The sequence below is a fragment of the Homalodisca vitripennis genome, chromosome 1 (assembly GCF_021130785.1).
Source record: "Homalodisca vitripennis isolate AUS2020 chromosome 1, UT_GWSS_2.1, whole genome shotgun sequence".
NCBI classification, from domain to species: Eukaryota; Metazoa; Arthropoda; class Insecta; order Hemiptera; family Cicadellidae; genus Homalodisca; species Homalodisca vitripennis.
The window spans coordinates 145,403,515-145,416,293 of record NC_060207.1 but is presented as its reverse complement, the minus strand read 5'-3'; the positions used below and the strand labels follow the sequence as shown (position 1 = coordinate 145,416,293).

At 38.3% G+C, this 12,779-nt stretch overlaps 1 protein-coding gene across 2 annotated transcripts in view; it reads right to left on the bottom strand.

Annotated features, from left to right (window-relative positions):
- Positions 1–12,779, bottom strand: part of LOC124373207 (protein jagged-1b) — a 161,059-nt gene that overhangs the window by 67,792 nt on the left and 80,488 nt on the right. The gene's annotated exons all lie outside the window — the stretch shown is intronic.

Below are 12,779 nucleotides of genomic sequence, written 5' to 3'. Positions count from 1 at the left end.
ATAACTCTTGGGGAAACTTTCAACGGGGCTTTGATCGGAAAACTTTCAATGATTATTAATTTCAAAAATCATTAAAAGAATAAAAATATTCCTCGTAGTTTTTCTTTTAATGTTTGTTATTTTCGATTAAAGGTTTGAAAGGATAATATGATTTATAAGTATACTTCGTTTCGAGGAGCATTAAAATTACTAGCAATAACATACTACAAGTTGTGATAATTCGTACTAGGTATCACTTAAGTTTATCTTTGAGTGGCAGTCCATTGTCATATTTTTTAGAATTTTATTGCCTTAGATGGTTTTCACCTGTAAAAGAATATATTTCAATCCTCAGAGCTTAGTGTTATACTTTCTTGTAACATATAACGATGGTAAATGTCCTAAATTAAAAAAGAAAACTGATATTTTAGTACATTTCATAAATATAAATAAGATTGCCAGAATTAGGGTCTACAACGTAATAAACCATAGTATTGAGCTTCGACATTGAAGCTCTTCATTTCCGTAAGGTCACTCAAATGTATACCATAATTAAAGGGGAAAACACAATAATCTGAGAGAAGAGTAAGTGTAGCAGTTACAGGAACGGTATTAAGTATGGGTTGGCTGCGGCACGGCAACCATGAGCGACACGCAAGCCGCCGAAGAAGCGGTTGGAGAGCGGCCCCCGGCGGTCTGGTTCCCAGGGGCACTCACGCTCCGAGCAAGCGGAGCAACATCGGGAGCAAGACACAATGGTGATAACCGGGTAATTATAGGCGCATTTCACTCCTGCAATAACTAGAGCTTCCGTTATACGGGCTTCCTCTAAGCACCATGATCTGACCAGTGATCCGATTTTTATGTTACATTGTATACTGTTAAACCGTGACAACAGTAGGATACAGAATAACATACGGAGAACATAAATAATGATTAACTCTAAAAAATTCTTCATAGAATCTTCAAATAATAATAACTAGAAGAGGAGGTTTTGTTACAGGGCGACTCTTTCAAAGCTTATTAATGTCCTGACGAAAAGTTCCGACACACGCCCTGTAAACATCTTGTTTTATCATCGAAAATATCTATAATGCTTGCAAATTATTGACCATCGATGACCGGCTTTAATAAAATGAAAGGCATAGACTCCAGTCCCGTTACCTCCGGAACCTGCTGTCGCTACACCAAACGACGGAATGCTGTCAGTCAGCCCGGTAACAGTACTCTTATCTACATTGTCCACTGTCCTCCTATTTGGTCTGACGAGCGGGTAGTGACAACACCACCTCCCTAACCTTTCCCACAGACAGGCACTGTTTAGTTTTGAATGCCGCCGGGGCCGCGCGTCCGCATTACTCCTTTAAAGGCTGGAGTCTGTCAGGGGACGGGGAGTCGGAAGCATTAGTACGACCCAAATGTGCTATCTGATGGCAGTGGTACGGCACCGAGCCGAAACTTTCTATTCCCGGTGCGATTTGGGGAAATGTCCTCCAAGATGGCCGTCCCCGCCGCCATGAATATATTCATGCGGGGATTGAAACGCATCCAGGTGACGAGTGACGAGTAGACGGCACCTTATTATATGATTTCCCACATGAGATGCGACCTCATCTGGATTCAGGCGGCAGCGGCGGCGCTGGCGGCGATTAGGTGCAGTTGCCGTGACAAGTTGTCGCCCTCAACCTAGGGATGACAAAGAACTGTGTGAACCACAGTCGTTTGATGGTGTAACCCTTGATCTTCTTCAGATCAGAGCCACTGCGTGTCCAGAAAACATTTCCTTGTTGCCTGAACTGATACTGAAGATATGTTTAGAGAAGTACTTGAATTTGTCTTTAACTTTGATTATTACATTAGACGTAATTTACTGCATCCAAACCAATATAGATAGCGGTTTACGTATCTGTAAAGTGGATTAAATATCTTGAACATTAGTACAGTGGCACGTATAAGAGACCGGTTCTTCGGTACGTAAATTACAAGCATAATAAAATATTGCAAGCAATTCAAAAATGGGTATATTTATATATGTAATTGATTACAGATACGAGAAGTACGATAGATTACAGTACGAGTATTTTTACTAAAAACACTAATATTAGACTCAGTCTGCCCGGTTGTTCAAGGTACAGAATCTCTGCAACAACATTACAAAACAAGAAAGGTCCAGAACGATGTAAATTGTTGTACTAGCAGGTGATCTACCCGGGAGATGATTATTTAAATTCTACACAATCTCTAACCCAGAAGTATCCTATTCTAAAGACTTGGCCAACCTAATCCTCATCAATAAGGCTCCACGTTAAGGAAAATCTAAACTTTGAGTGTTTGGGATTCAAGTCGGGTGTTAAATGTACAGTACATTGGTTCTCTTCCAGTATATCAGACCAGTACCTTCAGTATCTCTCTGTACATGAAGGTTTCTGTGGACCGCGGATCAGCATCAGTCAGCGGGAGCGGCGCCGCGGCTCACTGACCCGGCATACGGCAGTCACACCACGTTTACTGCACTATTAGGGCAGGCACTAGCGCGCTGGCCGGCCATTAAATTGAATAATGTACCGACAGCCGGTAACGCCAACACTTTACCGACCTCCATTTACCTCTCATTACCACTTTAATTGGAACCCCTCTAAAACTGATCCGCTGCTCTGGTCGGCTGGTTATGGCTCGCAATCTGGGGCTGCGGTCGTTAGTGTTGGATCGCCACAACGAGGATCGTGCCTCCAACGATGTTAGTGTCGTTGCCGTTTGCGTTCCCGGCAGTAAAAATCAAGTGGTCTTTTGGAATAGGTCAGCCAGTTTGTTGGGAGTTGGATTAGACTACATATTCGAACGAATTGGCTCCTTCAAGCGAACAAACCAACCATCCCAGTGTTATTTGATGTATGAGCTAATCGACGATAAAGAGGGGGAGGTGTATTTGTAGAGATAACAAGGTAAGAACCACTTTTGCAGGAATGAGTAGAGGTGACTATGTGGAGATGACAGGGTAAGAACTACTGTTGCAGCAATGAGAAGAGGTGACTAGGAGATGACAAGGTAAGAACCATTGTTAAACCAATGATGAGAGGTCAATATGTGTAGATGACAAGGTAAGAACCACTGTTGCAGTAATGAGGAGAGATGACTATGTGGAGATGTTGCAGCAATGGGAAGAGGCGTGTATGTGAGTTTGACAAGCTATGAACAAGAACTCTTGTTGCAGCAATGAGGAGAGGTGTGTATGTCATTTTGACAAGGTAAGAACCACTATTGCAGTAATGAGGAGAGATGACTATGTGGAGATGACAAGGTAAGAACCACTGTTGCAGTAATGAGGAGAGATGACTATGTGGAGATAACAAGGTAAGAACCAATGTTGCAGCAATGGGAAGAGGCGTGTACGTGATTTTGACAAACTATGAACAAGAACTACTGTTGCAGCAATGAGAAGTGTGTATGTGATTTTGACAAACTAAGAATTACTGTTACAGCAATGAGGAGAAGTTTGTATGTGATTTTAGACAAGCTAAGAATTACTGTTGCAGCAATGAGGAGAGGTGTTGCCTATCTGAAGGTGACTGACTAAGAACTACTGATACGACAAAGTGGGCCATATCCTGCCACTATCTCGGGAGCCGGAAACGTTGATAACTGCCCGGTCTGGCCAAATATTGGAGGAAGTATTCTGGCACCCGCCTTGACACACCGCTTCCCCAGTTACATCTGAGTCTACAATTTGTAAATTGCATATAAATACAAATATTTTTTAATCGCGTAATCTTTTTGCTCAGTGACTTCTTGAATCTTACAGATAACATGTAACTTGTTTTAATATAATAATTTTAAACGTACGTTAAGAATAAGATCTTTCTCGATAATTGCTTTGACATTTCAATAACATACCAGTAGGACATTTTTATTCCACCTGTGCAGAAAGACAAAATGCATTAAATAATAAGTGGATTTTTTCTAATTCTCCATTAAATATGACTGTAAGATGAATTTAAAGTTTAAAATGTTACATCAATTTATTGAAATAAAATATCGATCTAAAATTTGTATAAAAAACATTAAAACCTTAGCATTATTTCAGGCGAGCTATATTAGTTTGTAAGTCAGAAACCTAAAACATATTTCTGTATATTAGCCGATCCCTTGCACGCAATCTTTATTTGTTTAGTTAATGGTTCTATAAACATATATTCGCTCTTACAATTCAGCACACAATATATATATATATATATATATATATATATATATATATATATATATATATATGTTACAATGTTACGGATACGGGATACAATATATAGTACACGAATGTTAAATTCCAAAGATACCCCTTTTTAGTTTAAATGGAGGGATATAACAATATCGTATAGTTAATGTATTTATTTATATTTATAAATTAAATAAACATAGTTTAATAAACGTATATGGAGAAGTTTGTTATTTTAAAGTTACTCTCGAAAAGAAAGAAAACGAAGATGATGTCGTAGGAAGCTACTAAAAGTATTAGTAATTTTTAAATAATTTTGGAACGAATAAAATTCTTTTAGTACATTTAAAAAAATAAACACACCAAAACCAATAGTCAGACACGAAAACAGTAGTTATGTGAGCGTCAGCCAACCAGATAAAAATGGATAAGCATATCCACTTTCTGCCAGCTTCGGCTACTGGCCATTTCCTCGTGCCAGATGCCTGTAAGGACTTGTAAATGAAAGTGGGAGAATTAGTTAGAATCAAAATGTCTTGAAACTCTGATCCGCCAAATCTACAGGTGTTCAATTCGCAACTGCATGACCGACAGACGTCCACGTCCCGGCACGACGCGATGTCTGCCACGCACACGCAGCGAAGCCGCTAATTAGAAGTGAGCGAAGCGAGCGACACATCGTTAGTCAACAAGAGGTGCACGATAATTACGCACATTACACGGGGAAAGTGCGTGTGTGCGTGCGTCAGCGTCAGTATGTCATATGACCTCGTTAGAATATCCAGTTTTAGTTTTTATCCGGCCAATCATCACAAGTCCCAGTCGAACACATTTTAATGAGATCATTCAACAGCCGTCAACACTCGACCGGACTGGTCCGGAGGCTATTCAAATTCCCCATTGTTCCCCGTTATTGTCGCTGCCCCGCGCCGCACCGCCGCACCACACTTCCACTTGCTCCACTTTTTGCCCCTAGAATTGATTTGTTGAGGATTAAATGGGCTTTACATGTTTCTTTCCGGTTTAATTGTCACTATCTGAGGTCCCGGGTCCCTGTCTTCCTACGTGCTTCGAGTCTTGACTCACCAGGCGCCGGTATTCAGATTCTGTTACATAAGTCTTCACAGATGAAGTTCTTGCTTAATCCATGTACTAATTATGGCGAAGAAATAAATAGGAAAATCGCAACATCTGTAGTCTGAGGAACTAACTTACTGTAATAGTTTTAATCTATTTAACTTGGATTTCCAGCGAAACAAAATTTCTATTATTGTTAAGCATTTATTTCAGGAATAAAAACACAGTTAATTATTCAATTAGATTCTCCTTTTTTATAAACACCTCCATGTGAGTATCGTATGAATTTGAAGAAAACTTATCTGGAAATTTAAATCTAGCATTATTTGCGTATCCATTTTCCATATCCCTGCATTAAACATGCTACGAATCTTAAAATACATGCGGTTAATTTAAGAACTTTGATTACATCTGAAACACGACTGAGACATTTTGCAAGAGAGGACTGGCACTGGTAAAAGATAATGGAAGGTACATGTACTAGTTGGTTCATATTAAATCATAGCGAGATAGTGGACTAGGATATACACCTTAACGCGAAAAATGACGGGGGAAATGTAATGGTAAAAGTATATTTGTTTGGCAAATGAATTTAACCGTGTTTAGAGATTTGGTCGATTATTACAATAACTAATTGCCACCACTCATCCTCTTGACAAAAGAAATATGAATTTTACGCTCCCAAACTGTGCAAGTTCTCCTGGTTCAGAATACGTTACAGTGGATAAATAGATATATTTGATGTTCTCAAATTACATTTTGGTTAGTTAATTTCTCAAATATTAGTACTGTCTTTTGGTGAAATACTAGATACTTCACTGGCTAAACCATATTCAAATGAATATACTAGCAATTACTATATGAGAAAGGTTTTAAAAATATTTTATGTCACTAGTGGTAATTTGCCTGTATTAATTAATATCTACAAAAATAAATTAAGGCACAAAGACAAAATAGCAGTTCCAAAACCTAATTTAACTATTTTTAGAAAAAGCTATTGTTTTTTAGGACCTAAAATGTTTAATACAATACCAAAAGATATAAGTAATTCAAAAAATATACATATTTTTTCAAAACTATTGAAATTATGGTTATTAAGTAAACAGAATATAAATTGTCTTCTGCATACCATAAGTTAAAAAGTTTTATTCGGATCAAAGTTGCACATAAGTATACATTTAGAATTAACATAGATATTTGATAAACGGGAGTTTTTCTAATCAAAATTAATTGTCAACATTCTATCTGAGCTATCATGAATTTAATTTAGCATGAAGGAACCTCTGCACAGGCTTTGCCTTTAGAGGCCCTATATATTCATAAAAGTATGTTTCATTAAAATATTTGTTAGTATAATCATATAACTGAAGTGTTTCCTTTTTTTTACTTTTAGTTTATTTTGATGTAAGAGTCACCATGCAAGTGGTATATTTAAATGTGTGCTAAGTACTAAATATTGTTAAATTGATTCTTAAGTTATTAGTATACAATTCTTGTACTTGTTTAAAAATATGTACGAACACTTTTATGAATAAAAATATTCTTATTCTTATATACTTCTACGTTTCTGAGAGTTGTTAATTTCACAAGTATTGATATTTTCATAGAAATTGATATGTTATTTCTACTAGGTTTGAATTTACAAAAGAATAAACCTTACTTCTATATGAGAATAATTGTGGGATAGAAACACTTTCTTGCGATGTGAATTGTATGTTATTACAGTAGATTTTACACAATAAAAATGAAAAATACTGTTTTATTTGTAATTAATGTTTCTGTTGTTTGCCACAAGATAGCACGCATAGTGGATGAAGTATTTTCTCATGGAATATGACGTGGTATATGGCATTAGTCGGCATATACTACTAATAATTAATTCCTGTTGCAAGTCTATACGACCGAGCATCACTTAACTCGTGCGTAGGACTGACAATACAGAATTACTCAACAGCTGCCACCTCCGTGCGAGGGATGAGAAGGTAGGATCATCGTATTGTCTGCGGCTATTGTACTCTCTGATCTCCGATAGCGATGTGCAAACGAAGGCCATGCAAAGGCTGGTAAATAGCCTATGTGAAGTGCATTGCTGTGCAGAATTGGTCTGAAGATCGCTAGAACATAGACCGTGGAGCCCGACAGGCGACGTAAGATTTTTCCAAAATAAGAGCAAGACTGACAGAGAATATATTTGTATTAGGCTTCAAGTTGAATCGATTCAGAATAAAATAATGTAAATACAAATAAAAAAATACATTTTTACAACGAAAAATTAACTGATAAAACGCAGTATTAAAGGACTCGACGTAACGAAAGAGTTGGCGCTCAAACGGAAGGCCTTTGGAAATTTTAACTCCGAAATCAGTGAGGTTCTTCCTTGGACCAAGAAGAACCAATATGCCAAGATGAAGCCTATAGGAACTTTCTATCAAGTGTTATGGCACAGAGGGGAAGTGGATAGACTGACGAACTGCACCTTGGCCCTTTAACTCCGAAATCAATAGCGGTCTTCCTTGGACCAAGAAGAACCAACATGCCAAGCTTCAAGCCTATAGGAACTTTCTGTCAAGAGTTATGGCACAGACGGAGAGCGGACAGACGGACAGAAAACAACGTGATTACAAGAGTGCCATATCGGGTCCTTAATATAAAAAAAGTAATATGGAATAATTTCGTGAAGAGGATTATAAAAATGCACAAGGAATGATATATTCATATTATTATTGAAATCCGATTAACGTCCGAACCATGTAGCGGCTGCATCTTTTGTACTTTATATTGGAACAACACCACTCGCTTGGGGTGTTTGGACCATTATGACAAACATCTCATATATAGAATAAAATCTGTAATTTTACGATTATAGTTTAAAACCAAACAAAACACGAGATATTTGTAGACTATGCATAATTTTAGGTTCACGACTATGAAACTCTCGGTTCACTGCCACAGTACGAGATGATAATTTATCAAACAATATGTATTGTTCGAGCTTGTTTATCTCTTTTCCACCTGTTGCATCATCTTATTGTGGCAACTGATCCCGAACAGAACGTTTCTTTCGCCGAGATTTATACCTAATCGTCATGCAAAAATCAAACATGTATTTGGAACAAGGCTTGAGAAAGATCAATTGAATCGGATCTCGTCCTCGGTTCATGCCCATTGTTGTAGTAATATATGCCGCCCATAGGTCGGTGCTCGCCAGCGCCAGCTTCGCACCTTACACCGCACCGTTGGCACAGGCAGTGTACGGTGTACGCTGTTGACTAATTAGGTCCTCTCTGCCGGACAGGGGCCGCGCGCTGCAGCACGACGTGCCAGTCGCGGAGTACAAAAGTTGCGCCAGATTTATTGCCCCGTGTTCCCGGGTAATTGAGCTATTTGCTTGTCCCGGCAACCGTAATTATTGGCGCGGGAGCCGGCCACCGAGTCCAACAACGAACCCTTTGTAATTGCGGCCACAAACTCGGAAATGCCGTTTAATTCGGCAGAAATACTGCCCGGTATTATAACTGTTATTCGGCCACGATATTTATTGTTCGAAATTGCGAACTCCTTTTCCACCTCGAAAATAAATCAGTTTAGTAGAAGAAACGTGAGAGGCAAATTATTTTGTAAGGCGTCGAGCGTTAAATCAGTTAGGAAAAATTGTAGCGATCGCTTCCACCCCGATTTACAGCCGTGGAGTAACCGCTACGCCGGAGTACTGGGTCTCAGAAAGGTCAAGGGTTGCCACTTTTGAGGTTTTATAGCAACGGCATGTACACAGTGAACGTTAACTGGCCAGTCTAACTCCCATTCCCGCCGTTATGGCAGTCTAACTAGACTTTACACGAGGTTTAACTGCACTAGTTAGGTCTATAAGCTTGTTAAACATTACGTGAATGTGTACGTTCTTCACCTTGTCGAGGTAACAATACGATTTGAAGACATAATATCTGTTTTTATGGTATACACACCGTTAATGTCAAAGTTGTAGTTCTTTAAGTTCTTTATCTGTGTGGTAAACAAGCAAAATACAAATTATACAGTAAAAACGATGATATTTACGTTACATTTTGTGGACAATCCCTAAATGTTACACGATCAACAAATCGCTGACAGGTCTCATATAAGTAAAGGTATATAAGGATATGGAATACAATTAAAATGTTCCAGTTGGTTGAAACATCAGAGAAATAATGATTCAGTCAGCATTATTTATATTAGTATTTAAAAACATTATGCAGTTTTATGCAGCGTAAACAAGTTCGAACTACTAACAGACAGTTGATACTCTCTATTTAGACGAAGTGTTTAGACATTTCATTAAGTGTTTATACCCAATAAAACTCCATTAATTCAACTTTAGTTATTGTGAAAACATTCTTATAGTTAACGACGAGGGGACTAAAAACCTACCATCAGGTATCATTTCTTGGCTTCAAGAGATGCCGTAAGGTCAATGTTGGTCTTTAGGAAAACATACTTTATTTTAACGTACTATTACTTGTAAATAAAAAAAATTCCAATAATTATTTTATTATTGCACAAGTCCTTTCGGAATCAATGATTCCATCATCAGACACTTAACAAATTTTTTTCCGAAAGGCCTTGCGCAATAGTAAAATAATATTATTGGGAAATTTTTATTTGTTTTCAAGTGATAGTAAGTTAAGCCTTTTTCCGATGCTTGAAGATTCTTCATTCATATTTTATTTTGTCCGTTACGAAGAGTGGTCTAAAAATATATCATCAAGCATCATTTCTTGGACTTCAAGAGATTCCATGGAGTCAGTATTCCTTTAGTTCTGTTCTAAATTGTAATCAGCTAAAAATATTGACGATTGTATACAATTTTCTTTAAATTGTGAACGCAATAAAAATTTTTGGCCCACATTGTTATTTACGAATGGAGGGCTAAAATAAAAATTAATATTATTAGTCATTTATTTTACTGAGTCAACAACAAAAATACATCAGTTTTGAGGTGAGCTGTGTTTACTTTTTATTTAGGGTTTTAAAACTTTGTCAAGAGTCAAATTCGTAACCACTCGGTTAAAAAGCTGCAGTCATATTTTTTAAACGTGTGAAAATCTTATTGTCAACAACCAATATAGGTAAGCCAAAACCACTAACTACACATTATTTAGAAAACAAACCAAGCCCTGATTTCACCGAGTGAGAGGTCTCCACAGAACCACCGTTGGCTCAATTGGCCAGCAAATCACATTCTCAATTTCTTGAAGCTAACAACCGAGTAATGCGATAAACAACTCGTTCTGATGAAGTAGAAGTTTTGCCTTGTTAACATTGTGGTAGGAGGTAAAGGGCAGAATTTGGTTTCATATTCCGAAGTAGGTACGTTTGTGGTCTATCCTGTGAACATTGGGGTTAATAGAAATTCCATTGCTTACTAACCAATGAAGTTTTTTTCATAACAATGAATATTGTTTCGCATGTCACTGATCAATATTGTGGTGCTACTTACTTAAAAATATCATAACTCATAAACGGGTATAAAATATAAGGTATAGCGCTGTACTTTTTATTCAATATTTGTTTTTTTTTTTAGAAAATAGCGAGAAAAATTGAAAGGTGGTTCAACTAACTTCTAAAACATTATTAACTTAAAAAAGTTACAAAGCGGAACAATAATTCAATTGAGTTTGACAGACGCATTGGATCGTCTGCAGTCACGATTACTCATAATCGAAGTGAAGATTTTAAGAGGTATAAAACGTAGGCTAACTGTACAAGATAAAACATTAAATGTTATTTGATAGGATCGGATTTTAAAGGACTGGTTTATAAATGTATTTTTAATGTTTAGATTTACAAAAATGTGGCGTACGTTTTAAATTTGGTTGATCTAAAAAAATTGATATTAGAAAATTTTTACTTCGTATTAACGATGAAATAAAAAATGTTTTATATTAAAATATTTTTACATTATATCTCATTAAAAACATGTTGATGGCAAGACAATTTACAAAGTAAATTTACACATTTCAATTAAATATAATTAAACTACTACCATTTTGAAATCACCGAAATTTGGTCCTTAACAATATGTAAGAAAGTAAACCGAAATTACAATATATACAGTACACTCCTTTTTTATGATTAAAACGTGAAGAGAACCAAAGGCTGCTAATAAATCAAATTAAAGTCTTTGTTGATGTAATTTATTAATTCAAGGCGATGCTGCTCTACCACATAGGGTTTACACTTGCTCCATTAAATCTTCGGTTTGGTTGATCAAAGCTGAGTATAACCGGATGCGGAAACACTGTAACAAACTATACATACGATTGACAAAGTGGAGTAAAGTATGCGGGACCGGAGACACAGCCGCAGGAGACGGGGCAGGACTGGTCTGAGCGCGGCCTCGCTACGGTTACTCACCCCGTTAAGTTGTTTTAATTAAATCTATCGGCTGTCTGGACCCACCGTCTATGGCTCACTCGTTCACTGCAGCACGGTTCGCCTTGCATGACCAGATACCAGCTTCTCTCACGCCACGACGCGACGCCTCCGCTGAATCTCTTCTCTGCTCACTGTAGCACGGTTCGCCTTGCATGACCAGATACCAGCTTCTCTCACGCCACGACGCGACGCCTCCGCTGAATCTCTTCTCTGCTCACTGCAGCACGGTTCGCCTTGCATGACCAGATACCAGCTTCTCTCACGCCACGACGCGACGCCTCCGCTGAATCTCTTCTCTGCTCACTGTAGCACGGTTCGCCTTGCATGACCAGATACCAGCTTCTCTCACGCCACGACGCGACGCCTCCGCTGAATCTCTTCTCTGCTCACTGTAGCACGGTTCGCCTTGCATGACCAGATACCAGCTTCTCTCACGCCACGACGCGACGCCTCCGCTGAATCTCTTCTCTGCTCACTGTAGCACGGTTCGCCTTGCATGACCAGATACCAGCTTCTCTCACGCCACGACGCGACGCCTCCGCTGAATCTCTTCTCTGCTCACTGTAGCACGGTTCGCCTTGCATGACCAGATACCAGCTTCTCTCACGCCACGACGCGACGCCTCCGCTGAATCTCTTCTCTGCTCACTGTAGCACGGTTCGCCTTGCATGACCAGATACCAGCTTCTCTCACGCCACGACGCGACGCCTCCGCTGAATCTCTTCTCTGCTTACTGTAGCATGGTTCGCCTTGCATGACCAGATACCAGCGTATCTCATGCCACCAACGTGGTGCTGGTTCTCCTCTCCATTTACTGCAACTTTAGAATATACTCCACCGCCAATATTAAGACGCGTCATCACTGAAGATTCATCATTTGACTTCACGAGTATTTTGTATCTTATCTATACTATTTTTCAATGGTTCAGCAACCTTATTCAATTTCACAAACAAGGTCGATTTATCTGAGTTAATGTGATGAATTTTCGCTACACTTTATTAAAATTTAGAATCAGAAAAAAGAACACCTGGATTGGTGTAGGGTACGTTAAACAATGACTGTGCAAAGTTATTTAAAGTATAAGTAAATACTCGGAGCTATAAT